General features: G+C 45.1%; 1 protein-coding gene across 2 annotated transcripts in view; it reads left to right on the top strand.

Annotated features, from left to right (window-relative positions):
* The window catches only part of OSTF1 (osteoclast stimulating factor 1), a 51,861-nt gene that overhangs the window by 857 nt on the left and 37,000 nt on the right, over positions 1 to 14,004 (top strand). The gene's annotated exons all lie outside the window — the stretch shown is intronic.

Below are 14,004 nucleotides of genomic sequence, written 5' to 3' on the forward strand. Positions count from 1 at the left end.
TGTATGTGCAGTGTCAAGTTAGAGTTCTTGACCGGCCGGAGCGAACGGGAAGTGCGCTGTTTGCAGGGTGGGGTGGGGGAGCGAGTCTCCTTTGGGACTTTGGAGAGGAGCCGCGGACGGCATTGCCCTCGGGATCTTGGGAAAAGCATTTGGAAAACTCTGTGCGCGAGCCCTCGCGGCGAGAAAAATGTAGGCTGCGGCAGAGTAATCTCGGCTTGTTGCTCTTCGGGAGTGTCCCTGTAGCGTGCATTGCAAGTCCTTTGCCTCCGCTTCCCCCAGGGAGCTTGCCCTGCGAAACTGGAGAGGTCGAGGTGACCAGTTTCCTCAAAGCGCTGGTCGTGGCGGGTAGTCTGTGCATTTTTTATTCTATTCTTAGCCTGTTTTCTGTGATAGGGAAACTCGAGAATGTAACAGAGAGTGACGTATTTCAATTCAAGACTGTAACAAACTCGTGCATTCATTTGGTGAGTAATTACGGGAACCGTAGGATGTGGAAGATAAATGGCTTTGATGCACTTGGGGGCGTTTCCTTAGAATCTCCCCTAATTTAAGTATAGCACGAGCTGAAATGTACCCACTTAACATCAAACTTCGAAGTGATCGTGGTTGCAGGCAGTACACCTTTCATGATTTTCTAGTTTTCTTTCTTCACCATCACACAGTGGCGGTTTCAAGTCATTTTATATGAAAATTAAGTACATACTCCTATACTTGACAGTCATTCACTGGGGACTGAATTTTTTTTGTTGGGCTGGGTGTGAAGGAAGTTGCGGGGACTTTGGCTTTGCGGTGAGCAGAGATGGGGTGTGGCTAGTATTGGGCTCCCAGCTTTTTTATAAGTGGAATCTGATGAGGGGTTTGCTTTTTAAGTGCAAGTGTAGGAGGAGGTGGCAGCTTTCTCAATTTGGATGTAAATCAGGACCTCAAGCACCCAACAAAGCAGAGTTGTTCTTTGCTGGCTAAACAAAGTACTTTATTTTAAAGAATGACCCGAGAAGTTAGCTGTTCAAGAGGTTTTTCATCTCCAGACTTTAAGTGATGTCAGTGCTGCGGCTGGAGGGGCACTGACTGTGGTGTGCAAGCGTGTCCATGACTTGTGCGTACACTGGTTTGGTTGAAGGATCGGATTGTTACCAGTTAGGAATACACACCCAGGAAACCATCTTCGCGGTTGGACCCGGCTGCTTTCTCCTTCTCTTTAGCAAATCAGAAAGCAGAGGGTTGAAAATGTCTCCTGTTTTAGAGATGGTTTTGACCCCATACTGATTTATAAATGAGATCCAAACTCAAGGTCAGCGTAGACATCAGTTTGTTAGTTTACGAATTTACAATGAGAAATACTACTTTCAGCCCGCCTGGAAACGTTGGGTGGCCTGGCTTAATTGAAAACAAAACTGTCCTATTACTGGTCTACATTTACCATGTGCCCGGCACTGATGTAATCACTTTATATATATTAACTCATTTGCTCCTCCTCACCCTGTGAGGTCAGGACCATTATTGTTTCCATTGCACAGGTTGGGAAATTAAGGCATGGCACAGAAAGGTTAAGTCACTTGCCCAGAGTCAGTGGCCCAGTGGGGGAGGAACAGGCAGGATTAGTAAGCACTCAAGTAGTCTGATTTAAGAATCTGCATTCCTGGGGCTCCATGAAGGCTCAGTCGATAAGCATCTGCCTTTGGTTCAGGTGATGATCCCAGCGTCCTAAGATCTAGCTCCACACAGGCACCCGGCTCTGCCAGAAGCCTGCTTCTCCCTCTCCCACTCCCCACGCTTGTGTTCTCTCTCTCTCACTGTCTCTCTGTTAAATAAATAAACAAAATCTTAAAAAAAAAAATCTGCTTTCCTAGTCATAATGTTCTTCTGCCTTATATCACCATTCCTGCGTGAGGTCTTACGTAGTTTTGAACTAGTGAGTGGAATTGGAAAGGAAAATGCCTCTCGTCCTCAGTCAGATCTTGTGGTCACAGATGCACAGAAAGGGTTGGTAGCCGTGAGGAGAGTAAGCTTGACTTCCTTGTCCTGCAGGCAAGATGCATGGGTGAAAAGTGTCTGAAGCTATTTGGAATTGGGAGTAGATGGTTGTATTAAATTTTTGATTTCCTGGTTTGTTTATACTGAGCCTCATCCCAGATGAGAGTTTAGAAAGAAGGGAAGAAAAAAAAGAAAGAAAGGGCCAAATAGAGGGAAGAATAAGAGGGAGCCAGAGAAAAGGTTAACTTACAGACATGTGTGTCCTAAGGTCTACCAAGGTTTCTGAAGAGTAGCTATAGATTTGGCTCTTGGCTTCCTGCATAAAGGTAAAAAAATCAATTATAAGATTCCTACTCTTTGTAATGATAAAATGTGTTACTTTCTCCGAGAAGAGATATGTTGATGGTACTGAGATCCAAAAAGCTTCCCATGCGGCCTCTCAAAGTGTTGGAGCGGACTGTACGTCTCTGTTAAGAAACACAAGCAGGGCATCCTGATCGTGGTCCCTCTAGCTTCCTGCAGGGCAAGACCCGGGCAAAACAGCATGGTTCAATTCCATCGGCTGTGCTGAAGAGTAGTGTATCTATTGGGATGATTGGCATATATCCCATAAAGAGACTGTTTTCTCTTGTACCTTCCTAAGGTTATACCAGACTTTGGGTTTGTAGCCACATCCAAAATTCATTTGCTAAACATTTCTTGATGTATGCGGCTAATGTTTTTGGCCTTGTGCTAGACATTGGGGTTCCTGGGAACAATAAAATAAGGTCTCCTCCATGAAAATATTGAGTCTGATGGGGGAGATTTAGGTATCTATAGATAATAACTTAAGTTGACCCCTATCCGTAATTGGATGGCTGATCTTTTACCCGTTTTGTTAGGAAAAAATCTTGTCATTAAAAATAAAAGTAATATTTTTTTCTTCTTTCTTCTTTTCTTCAAACCTTGTAGTACATTTTTAATGGGAAAGTTAGAAAATACATATAGAAAAATGTATGAAAATATAAATATTATCCCTACTTATCTGGTGATAATCACTGCTTTCTATCAGGTGTTGTTTTTCTTCATCAAATTTTCATTAAAAAAAAGAAAATACAAGCAATTATTTTCAGAATGGAGTCTCAGTTTCAATTTTCAAGTGTTTTACTGTTGATTGGCTTGTTTCCTATAGTGGGTATACTGTTGCCGAAGCTCTGCTTGAAAAATCAATTTTCATGTTTTTGACCTTTCCTTGCCTACTGATGTATTTTTTTTTTTTTTAAGATTTTTTTCATTTATTTGAGAGAGAGAGTGCAAGAGAGCAAGAGTGAGAGAGCATGAGCGGGGAAGAGGGAGAAGTAACCACCCCATCGGGCAGGGAGCCCAATGTGGGGCTCCATCCCAGGACCCTGGACCATGACCCAAGCCTAAGGCAGATGCTTAACCCACTGAGTCACCCAGGCGCCCCTCCTACTGAGGTCTTTCTGTAGGGTCACTTTTGGCCACTCAAGGTCTGTCATTGAAACTCTCCCCTCTCATTGTTAGATGTGCCACCAAGGTGCTCAGCTGCTAAAAAATGTCATGTTTCATGGTCTTCAGTTCATTCATCGTGGGACCCTCCTCCTTCTTCGGGACCAGTGTGGCCTCTCAGGTTTATCCATCAAGCTCTTTGGTTCTTGTCGGCTACCCTCCCAAGCCTTGCAGTTCAATTAGGGTGAACCCGCAGGGCATGGTAGAGTGTAGATGACACCTTGTGTTCTCACAAAAACTCTTCTTTTTAAAAGACACTTTATTCTGAGACTGTGTCCTATAAAAATGGCCAAAGGATATTGAGTGAGATTTGGACTAGAATCCTCTCGTTCTAAGTCAGTTTGATAACCCTCCACTGTAGTTGGAAGCCAGAGGTCTGACCTTGACCAGTTCTTTCAAATGGCTGATTGATCTTGGTGGTGGAAGTAAAGCAGCATAAATATTTTATGTGTCTTAGGAAAATAAATTCATGGGACTTTGAAGAAGCAAATGCCAGTATTTTGGGTTCTTTTGTATTTACAGTAAAAACATCATAAGCTTCAAAGATGTCACCCATATGCTGCTTATATAACATTTTTGAGAGGAAAAAAAGGCTTCTTCTAAAATGATCTGAGCTTTTGTGTATTTTTTTCCGCTCTGAATAAATGAATTAGTCAAAGGCGAGAGTATGGGATTGGCTGGAAATACACATATGGATAGTGTCCTTCTTAAACTTCATGCTCCATGGATGTCTGGTGGCATCAAAGTTCAGGAAGCATTTTGGAAATTCCAGAATGATGGTGATGATTACAATAGGAATACTTAACATTTATTTGGCCCTGAGTGTCAGGTACTGTGCAAAGTGCTTGATATGCTCCATCTCATTTAATTATTCTAACTTCCCTAGGAGGTAGGTCCTAATATCCCCATTTTTCTGGGTGAAGTAGGACTTAGTGAGGTTAAGTAAACCACTTAAGGTCTCAGAGCTAGGAAGTGGTTGGTTTGACCTGGGAATGGAACACAAACTTTAAGTGGAAGCTGTGCTTTTTGGGCAGAGAAATCTATGAAGACTCCATTAGTTTGGACCGACTTTTGTTGGACAGTCAGCTTCATTAACTTACGCGATTGTATTATTTGCAATTTTGTTGTTTAACTCCCCTCTTTCAGTGCATCTGTATTAGGCTATTAGACACTTTTTAAGAGTAGAATAACCTTTAGTTTTCTTGTACCTTTGCAGCAACTAAACTTTTTTGTTCATGGCAAATAAATACAAACTCTTGATACATAACCAAGTTTTTGTCTGGAAGAAGGTGGGGTAGGCCAGGGTTGGGTACCTCTTAAAGCTTTACTATAAAGCAGCAAAGGCTGCATGCAGTATCCATCAGCACTAGTTCTGGAAATAGTGGGGTCAACATTCACACAGCTTGACTCCCTCTTCTTATGTTTCAACATTCACACAGCTTGACTCCGGTGTGACTAGTGCCATGAACTTTTCTGACATACTTGTGTAAGGGAGGGAAAATAAAACCTTTCCTCTCTACCCTCTTATGTTCTGTTTCTGGGTCCTGCAAATTAAGCTGACACAAAATCAGATTAACAGGAAGAAAAGGCATACAAGTTTAGTTGATATTTTCAGGTTTACCTGCACAGAGGCTGTGCAGAAAAGAGGTGAAAATCCAAAGAAGGGGTAGATTTGGAAGATTATTGGGCATTTTAACAAAGGGTGATACATTGTGGAGAAGTGACGGAAGGAAAGAGGGGTTTTGTTTTCTAGAGGCAGTACATTGTGGGAAGGTAAATATATGGGGAAACTAGTGGAAGCTAAGGGTTATTTTAGTAAGGTTTCTTTATGCAGACACATTTAGATGTCATCTCCATCTGATAGTAAGAGTTGTTCTCTTGTATGGAGCAGAACTCCTTCACAAGGGGAATTTATGCCCTGCTTTTAGGCAAGTGAGGGGAAGGTAGAGAGTTCTTCTGTGTCTGCTTTTTCTCAGTAGAGGTCATTTCGGGTCAGAATAATTCTTACACCTAGTGGCATACTGACGGTGGCATATTGTGATCTGCATTTACTTCATACCTCATGTCCAGTGAAAACCATTGCCAAAGTAGTACTCAGTTGCTTAGTGCTTAGGGGAAGACAAAATACATGAGAGAAGGAGACTGGGAGAAAGAGAGAGGCAGAGGGAGAGCAGGAGAGGGATGCAGAAGCAGCTTTCAGTGGACTGATGGGAGCTGTCACATCAAGATTGTCTTATCACTTTGGGTTGCCAGGGTGGCTCAGTCAGTTAAGTGTTTACCTTTGGTTCAGGTTTGGGATGGAGCCCCATATCAGACTCCCTGCTTAGCAGAGAGCCTATTTCTCCCTCTCCCTCTGGTGCTCCCCCGGCTTAGGTGCTTGTGTGCACTTGCTCTCTCTGACAAATAAATAAATAAAATCTTAAAAAAAAAAAGATTTTCTATCAATTTGTCAATACTTCAAAAAAGCTGGGCATGTGGGTGCCTTAGTCGGGTAAAAGTCAGCCTTTGGCTCAGGTCATGATCCCAGGGTGCTGGGATCGAGCCCCTTGTCTGCTTCTCCCTCCTCCCCTCTGCCTGCTTATGCTCTCTCTCTCTCCCTGGCAAAAATAAAGTCTTAAAAAAAAAAATTCAAAAAAGCTTAAAAAAAAAACCCTTCAAAAAAAAGCCCCCTCCCTCCGAAAAACATACTCAAGTATATTAAAGGAGTTTGGGGACAACATTGCAGATAACAGCACAGAGAGAGTTCCCCATGTGCTTTTGAACAAGGCTTGACAGTGCATTGCGTCTGTTTAATCAGATCCCCATTGATGCACATCTAGATTGTTTCCCTCTTTAGTTAGTTACAACAGCCTTGTTCCTTACTAGGGTGGGAGTAAATCCCTGAGGGACGGTCCTGGCAGTGGATTGTTGTAGCAGAGTGTATGGGCAATGTTGTTTTCTTTCTTTCTTTCTTTCCTTTTTTTTTTTTTTTTTTTTTAAGATTTTATTTATTTATTTGACAGACAGGGATCACAAGTAGGCAGAGAGGCAGGCAGAGAGAGAGGGGAAAGCAGGCTCCCGGCCGAGTAGGGAGCCCGATGCGGGGCTCGATCCCAGGACCCTGAGATCATGACCTGAGCCACTGAGCCACCAGGCGCCCCGCAATGTTGTTTTCACAGACGTTTCCAAAATGCTCTCTAAAGAGGGTTTTACCACTAGACCTTCCTACCAAAAACGTGTGAGCATGCCTTAAACAGAAACTTCACGATGCATGGGCTGGGAGATGGGAATCGAGAGGCTGGGCCACAGTCCAAGGCAGAGAGTTCGAGGAAGCTGGGAGGGTGTCATCTAAGCGGGGAAATTTAAGCAGAGTCTGGAATGCTGTGTCGGAGTTGGGTAGGCAGAAGAGGGGAGACCATCATTGAACTCAGGCAAAATTAGATCACTTGATGTGCTCTTCTCTTCCTTTGCTTGACTGCATAGGGCTAGTCTTCTCTCAGAGAAGCCAAGAAGACAAGGTGGACGCATGTGGAAGCTGTGACCTGGAGAAGTTTGTTCCGAATTAAAGAGAAAGCCATTTGCCTTGTGCTAACAGTTTGTGGAAAACCGTACTTTCCACGCAGAAAGCGAGACTTGGGGTGCCGGCCCGTGGGTCCTCTGGGTTCGCATCTGCGTATCCGTCTGTCAGGACGTCAGCAAGAGCTGTGGTGTTTGGGGGAAGCCATGTGTTAGGGTCACAGCTCAAAGTCACTTCAGTCACTGGTGGGACTGCTGTGGCCACTTCCTCCTAATGGATTCTCGCTTGTTGTTTGCCACTTTATGTTTGGGCGGCTGTCGAGTTTTCAGAGAGTCACAGGGCAAATTCCTCAACTTGCTCTTAGGGTCCGAGTTGGGGGGGAGAGTTTTGTATTTGCATTTTGGTTAGCGTGGGATTTTAAAACTCATTAGCATCCCTTAGAATTTGATAAACTACTCTGATTTAATATTCTTGGGCCCAAAGAATGCCCTGAACAGGAGTCCTTTCCTAGCCTCTTGCTCCTGATTTCCAGGGAGCCTGAGGTGATCTGAATTTAAATTAAGAAAGGCCTTAGAGACTAGCTGGTTTACTCTCCCGCTGGAGGGTCTGTCTCGGGCCCCTTACAAGGGTCTGGAGGCAGCCTTGAAGTCTTTCTGGCATCCCTGCACTCCAGGGGTTTTGCTTGATTCTGGGAAACGTGTAGATTTCTATCAAGGGAATCCCTCATCAGGGCAGAGAGACTTAAATCAACTCACTTGCATGAGACAAAGAAATGACTTCCTCCTGGAGAGTATTCTGGGGTGGCTCTGTCTTCTAGAAACCTCTTGACCCAATCCATTACGTGCGGACACCTGCCTCCAAGTCCCAGGTCTCCGAGCCGTGCTAGGGGCAGCCAGGCAGAGCGAAGTCCCTTTTGCCACAGTTGGCAGGTCTCTCAGATTCCAGATTTGGAAGGTTCCAGAAAGTCTTAGATTTCCTTGCTTGAAAACACCAGAATCTGAAGACGTTCTCTAAAATGTTGCTTACGCAGGTTTACAGGATTCTACGGCTGCATTTGGGCCTCTTGTTTTGATGAGTCAGTGTGAGTTTGTTGATAGTAACCCAGAGAACAGAAGGTATTCTTGCTGGGTTTTTTTTTTTTTTTTTTTTTTTGGGTAAGGAAGCTGGCTGTGGAGCATTGCAACAGAAACCTGTCCCTCCAGAGTTCATCTCTGAATGGTGCGTCAGGTTGACATTGTCCTCAGCCTAATTTTTCTGTTAGGGAATAATAATAATAATAATAATAATAACGACGATGATGATGATGTTAGGGATTCCTCCGCACTCAGGTTCTTCATTAGAGTCACCCAAGCAGCTGCCCTCTGGGACCTGGGCCTCTGAGAAGTGGGAGTCACGGCTTAGGGGGACCGCCTACTTGGTCTTTCAGGGAGCCTGTCCCCTCGACAGGGCTGCCTCTTGTCCTTGCCCAGTGCCTTCCTACTCTCAACGACCAGTTCTGTACCTAAGTACTGGGGCTCTGAAGGGTGCCCCGCACTTGACCCTGGCTTGGTAGGAGCTCTATTCTCCACAGTGGGCTCCTGCCCATTTCCTGATTTCTGCTCGACACCAGGTCTCTCCTGTGTCTTGACATCTGGCCCAGCACTCTGTGTTGAGCAGCACTGGGAAATCTGCTCCTTAGTCTCTCCTGAGTCCTGGTCATTGGCTGCTTTTTCCCTTCTTGGATACGTGCTCCCTGTCACATGGACCTTTGGCCAACACATTGGTGCCTTTCTGATGTACTGTGACCGAAAGACTAGTATGGGTCTGTGTCTACTGTTTTGTTTGTTTTTTAATTTTATTTATTTGAGAGAGTGAGAGCATGAGCAGGGAGAGGGGCAGAGGCAGAGGAAGAGAATCTCAGGTAGACTCCGCACTGAATGCTGAGCCTGTTCTGGGGCTCCATCTCCCAACCCCAAGATCGTGACCTATGTGATCGCGACCTGAGCCAAAATCAGGAGTCAGATGGTTATCTGCCTGAGCCACCCAGGTACCCCACTTAACCAACTGATTTCACTTAGACTGGAGCTACCAAGGACAGGGGAGTTTGTTTTGTCTGTCGATTCTGCTTTTTTTCTCACTTGCCTGGAGCAAGATTACCTTGGGTGGCCTTGCGGAAACGTGTCCCATGAGATTCCAGTTGGGACAGTTGCAAAAAATATGTGTGTGTGTGTGTGTGTGTGTGTGTGTGTGTGTGTATAATTCATGAATGGCTATTGGGACGTTGAGGACTTTTAATATTTGGAAAACATGTAAAGTTAACTCTAACTCAGTAACATCAAGCCTGTAGATTGGAGCTCTAAGAATATATATATTCTGCTAGTTTTTTGAAATTAAGTCTCTGTAAAATACTGTTCTCCCATCTTTTTCCTGTCCTTTTGGGAGGTGACCGTTTTAAGCCATGGACTCAAGTTCAGAGCTTGCTTGGTAGAAAGTCTCAGGAAGGTTTCAGAGCTTCTCTTAGCCCACCCATCACTTTGTAAGTTATGTAGGGCTCACACAGAAACCAGAAGCCTTTTTTAAAGAAGCAATTGAGAGAGAGAGATTGAGGACGAGTTTACGTGCATGAGTGGGACGGACCGAGGGAGAGGGAGAGACCATCCCAGGCAGCCTCCGTGCTCAGCGTGGAGCCCCAGGTGGGGTTTGATCTCACAACCCAGAGCTGCAACCAAGATTTGGATGCTTAACCAACTGTGCCACCCAGGTGCCCCTCTTTTTTCTTTCTTTTTTTTTTTTTTTAAAGGAAGCAACATTTATATACTCATAGGGTTATAATGACAAATTTAAGAATGTAGCATTGTGATGATGGGAATAAATGTGATTGCTATAATTTTAGAACTCAAAAAGAATTCTGTTCATAGTGAAAAACCAAATGGGAAGTTACTGTCCCCGAGAGCACAGAGTTTTCCTCTTCTCTCCCTGGGGGCAGAAGTGATTTTCACTGTCATTCCATCCACATTGTAAACAGCAAATGTTTCTTCGGGCTCAAGGGTTTGGGAGGGGGCTGAGTTCTTCCTAGACATTTTAGGGAAAATTCCAGTGTCTCAGTCCCCTGCCTTCCCCCCACCGATGACCCCACGTTCAGAGAATGATACATGATCTTCTGGACATCCGTTAATGAAAAAAAGTTAACAACACACACAAATTCCGGGAGCTCATTGCAGCCCCAGGAACAGGTGTCAAAGGTGCTGTGGGTCTTTCTTAGAGCTGCTGAGGTTAGTTGTTGAATGTGAATGTATGACCCTGGGGAGTGCCATCCAGGCTCCTGCCCAGAGGTTAGGGAGATTTTCCTAAGAATGGTCCTGTAATTACCCTGTTTTAATTACAACCCAAGAATGCCACAGCTTTTCATTTGTCCTGCCTTGCTCTTCAGGGGAAATCCAAGTTCATTCTCTCACATCCTTCTTCCTCCTCCCCAGGCCCAATTCTGGGAAAATACCTGAGCATTTCTTTGGGTCTAACATTCTCCCCTGGCCTTTTCTGGAGTTACTTGGACTCCTTGGGTTTTCCCAGACCCCCAGACCTCTGTCTAGCCCCTCCTTCCCATAAATAGTCTGGACTTTGGGGACCCAGGCAAGTTGGGAGGAAGAATGGGTCAATCACCTGGGCCATCGCCCTGCCTGGGCCACACCTTCAGCAAGGTGCCACGTGCGTGGGGCCCTGGGATGGCGGTGGGTGGAGCTTGCACCAGTGTCCTGGCCCACGTGTCCAGGGCCACTAAGTGAGGCTCAGCACTTTCACAGTCCATCAGAATGCAGCCCTCTGGAACACTTAGTGAACCTTGGGAAGGGGCACCCTTGTGTGTCTTGAGAGAGGCTGAAATTAGGGAAATAGTTTCTAATTTAAAGGCTGTTGTCCTAGTAAGTAGCTGATGAAGAAGTAACTATCATAGACCTCTTGTTGGTTTCCTATGGGCGTCCTCTCTAGACCCACTCCCTAGTTTCGGTTCTGTTGTAATTTGGGATTTTTTTTTTTTTTTAAGATTTTATGTATTTACTTGAGAGAGAGAATGAGAGAGCATGAGATGGGGGAGGGTGGGAGGGAGAAGCAGACTCCCTGTGGAGCCGGGAGCCGGATGCGGGACTCGATCCTGGGATTCCAGGATCATGACCTGAACTGAAGGCAGTTGCTTAACCAACTGAGCCACCCAGGCACCCGGGATATGGGTTTTGGCAGAGTTTCTTATATGTGTTGCAGAAAATTTGAATCCTTTTGTTTCCTGAATGAGGGGAGCTCAGTTTCAAGGTTATTGCTTATTCATTGCTCTCTACTTAGTTTTTCCTGCTGTGTTTGATAATATTTCTCACTCATCCAGAGTTTGTATTAGTATACGAGAGCCTTTGTATTGAGTAGAAATAGAAAAATGCCCTCAGCTACAGCTCTGTCCCCTGTGTGTCTATCAGGTAAACTTCAAGTAAGCACCTTCTTTAAGCTTGGGTCTATGTCTCTAGAGAGTTTTTCTTTTGGAGACAAAGAGAGAGAGAGCACACAAATGAGCACCGGGGGTAGGGACAGAGGAGAAGAAGAGAATCAAAAGCAGACTCAGCAGAACACAGAGTTCTTCGAGGGGACTCACTCTCACAACCCTGAGATCATGCCCTAGACCTGAGCCAAATCCAAGAGTCACGACTGAACCATCTAGGCACGCCTGTCAGGACTAGCATCTCAATAAAAAAAGAAGGAAAGAGAATAGAGCAAGAATAGAAAATTTCAGAGGGGATCATTCAAAGTAAGGATAAGCATTTTTCTTTTTTTAAAGATTTTATTTATTTATTTGACAGACAGAGATCACAAGTAGGCAGAGAGGCAGGCAGAGAGAGAGGAAGGGAAGCAGGCTCCCTGCGAAGCAGAGAGCCCAATGCGGGGCTTGATCCCAGGACCCTGAGATCATGACCCGAGCCAAAGGCAGAGGCCTTAACCTACTGAGCCACCCAGGCGCCCCAGGATAAGCATTTTTTCGTGAAACAGTGTTTCATTGTGTGTGTGTTTCCTAAGCCCTGATGTACAATATGTTTCTTAATGTAGGTCTCAGAAATATCTGAGAAACCTGTGCCCTGTCTGTGCTCATGTCAGCATTTCTCCCACCCAGCCTCAGGCACCTGTTTCCTTCACGCTCGTCCTGGTTCCTCCGCGCTGGTCCTGGTCTCCAGGCGTCTGGGCCTGTATTCTGGGTCTGCCCTGCCCCTCTTTCATTGGCAACTCCTCTTATCCTGCCAAAACCAAAGTGGATGCCACCTCTGGTACAGCCTGCACTGACCTACGAGTCTCCCCACGGTCGGCATGACGCACACTTTCCTCCATCTGAATTCTCACCCCTCTAAGCACAGTTGGCAATGTGGTTGCTTGGCCCCCCCTCCCGAAAAGCCGATTTTTCAAGGTCACAATAAATCTTTTTTAATTACTATTGTTGGACCTCTATTCCAACATATGTACACCTTTACATGTTCTTTCTATAATTCTATATTCATAGGTGTTGAATGTGGGCTGAATGTTTATGTGCCTCCAGAGGTTTAAAAGCCGATTTTTCAATTACTATTGTTGGACCTCTATTCCAACATATGTACACCTTTACATGTTCTTTCTATAATTCTATATTCATAGGTGTTGAATGTGGGCTGAATGTTTATGTGCCTCCAAAGTTCCTGTGTCAAAGCCCTAACCCCAGTGTGATGGTGTCTGGAGACGGAACTCGAGGAAGCATTAGGTTTAGAGGAGGCCATGAAGGTGGGGCCCACGTGGTGGGGTTAGTGGTTTTGTAAGAGAGACTCTCTCTGTGTGTCCTTGCACACAGGAAGGGCCGTGCGAGCACACGGTGGGCGAGCAGCCATCTGCCTGGCAGGAAGAGGGTTCTCACCAGAAACCAAATTGGGTAATATCTTGATGTTGGACTTCTCAGCCTCCAGAATGGTGCGAAATTAATGTCGTGGTGTTCAGACCACCCAGTCTGTGACATTTTGTTATGGTGGCTTGAGCAGATTAAAGACAGTAGCTGTAGGGTTCAAAAATGACAGTTTTAAACTCACATTGAATCCTTGAATTGTCCATAAGAGGTATAAATAATATTACATATCATGCTTTGTTGGCTTAACAAAAGCATGAAGATTTCTTGGCTGGGGTGTTGTAAATGTTAAATTCTCAGATCTAGAGGAATGGGATTTGGGTAAATGCCTGCCTTGATAGTGGGGATAAAGACGCAAGGAATAGCCCCCCCCCCCCCCCAGATTAGCTAAAGATTTGTAGCAGTTTGTAATAGCTAACACTCATGGGCACAGAAAGTGCCTCAGGAACAGCACTCAGTGCTTTATGTACATTGATTTGTCTTGCTGAATCCCAGCATGTGGGCATCGAAAGCTCAGATCTCTTGAGCCACATCCAGAGTTCAGAGCATGAGCTCTGAGTCAGACAACCTGGGTTTACACCCATCTCTGCCCCCCTTTTTAGCTGTGTAGACCTGGAGTAGCTACTTCACTTCTCTAACCTCAGCTTTTTCATCTGTAAAATGGGCTAATGAATACATAAAGTATTTTCGGCCCAGGATTACTTTGAGGATCAAATGAGTTGTGGCAAGTCAGCGCTTTGTATGGTGCCTGGCACATGGTAGGTGTCCCATAAAAATGAGTTTAGATGGGTAATACCATTTTGGATGAAAGATTTTAGTGTCAGAGGATCTTCTGTTTCAGCCTTGGGTGTATAGATGACCAGTCATTTCACATAGGATGGGGCTGAGAACCACACTGCTTGTGGTCTGTGAGAGACCGATTTGAGCCCTTCATGCTGTGATGCTCCTGTGGTCTGACTTGTTACCAACAGGAGTAGGGACCAGAGGAGAGGGGGGCGCAGACTTTCTTCGGTAAAGGTCCAATTGGGAAATATTCTAGGCTTTGTGAGTCACGGATGGTTTCTGTTGCAACGATTCAACTCTGTCACCGCAGAGCGAGAGCAGCCATAGATGGTGTGCAAGTACGGGCTCCATTCCAATAAAACTTTAT

The sequence above is a fragment of the Mustela nivalis genome (assembly GCF_964662115.1).
Source record: "Mustela nivalis genome assembly, chromosome: 13".
In the NCBI taxonomy this organism is placed as follows: Eukaryota; Metazoa; Chordata; class Mammalia; order Carnivora; family Mustelidae; genus Mustela; species Mustela nivalis.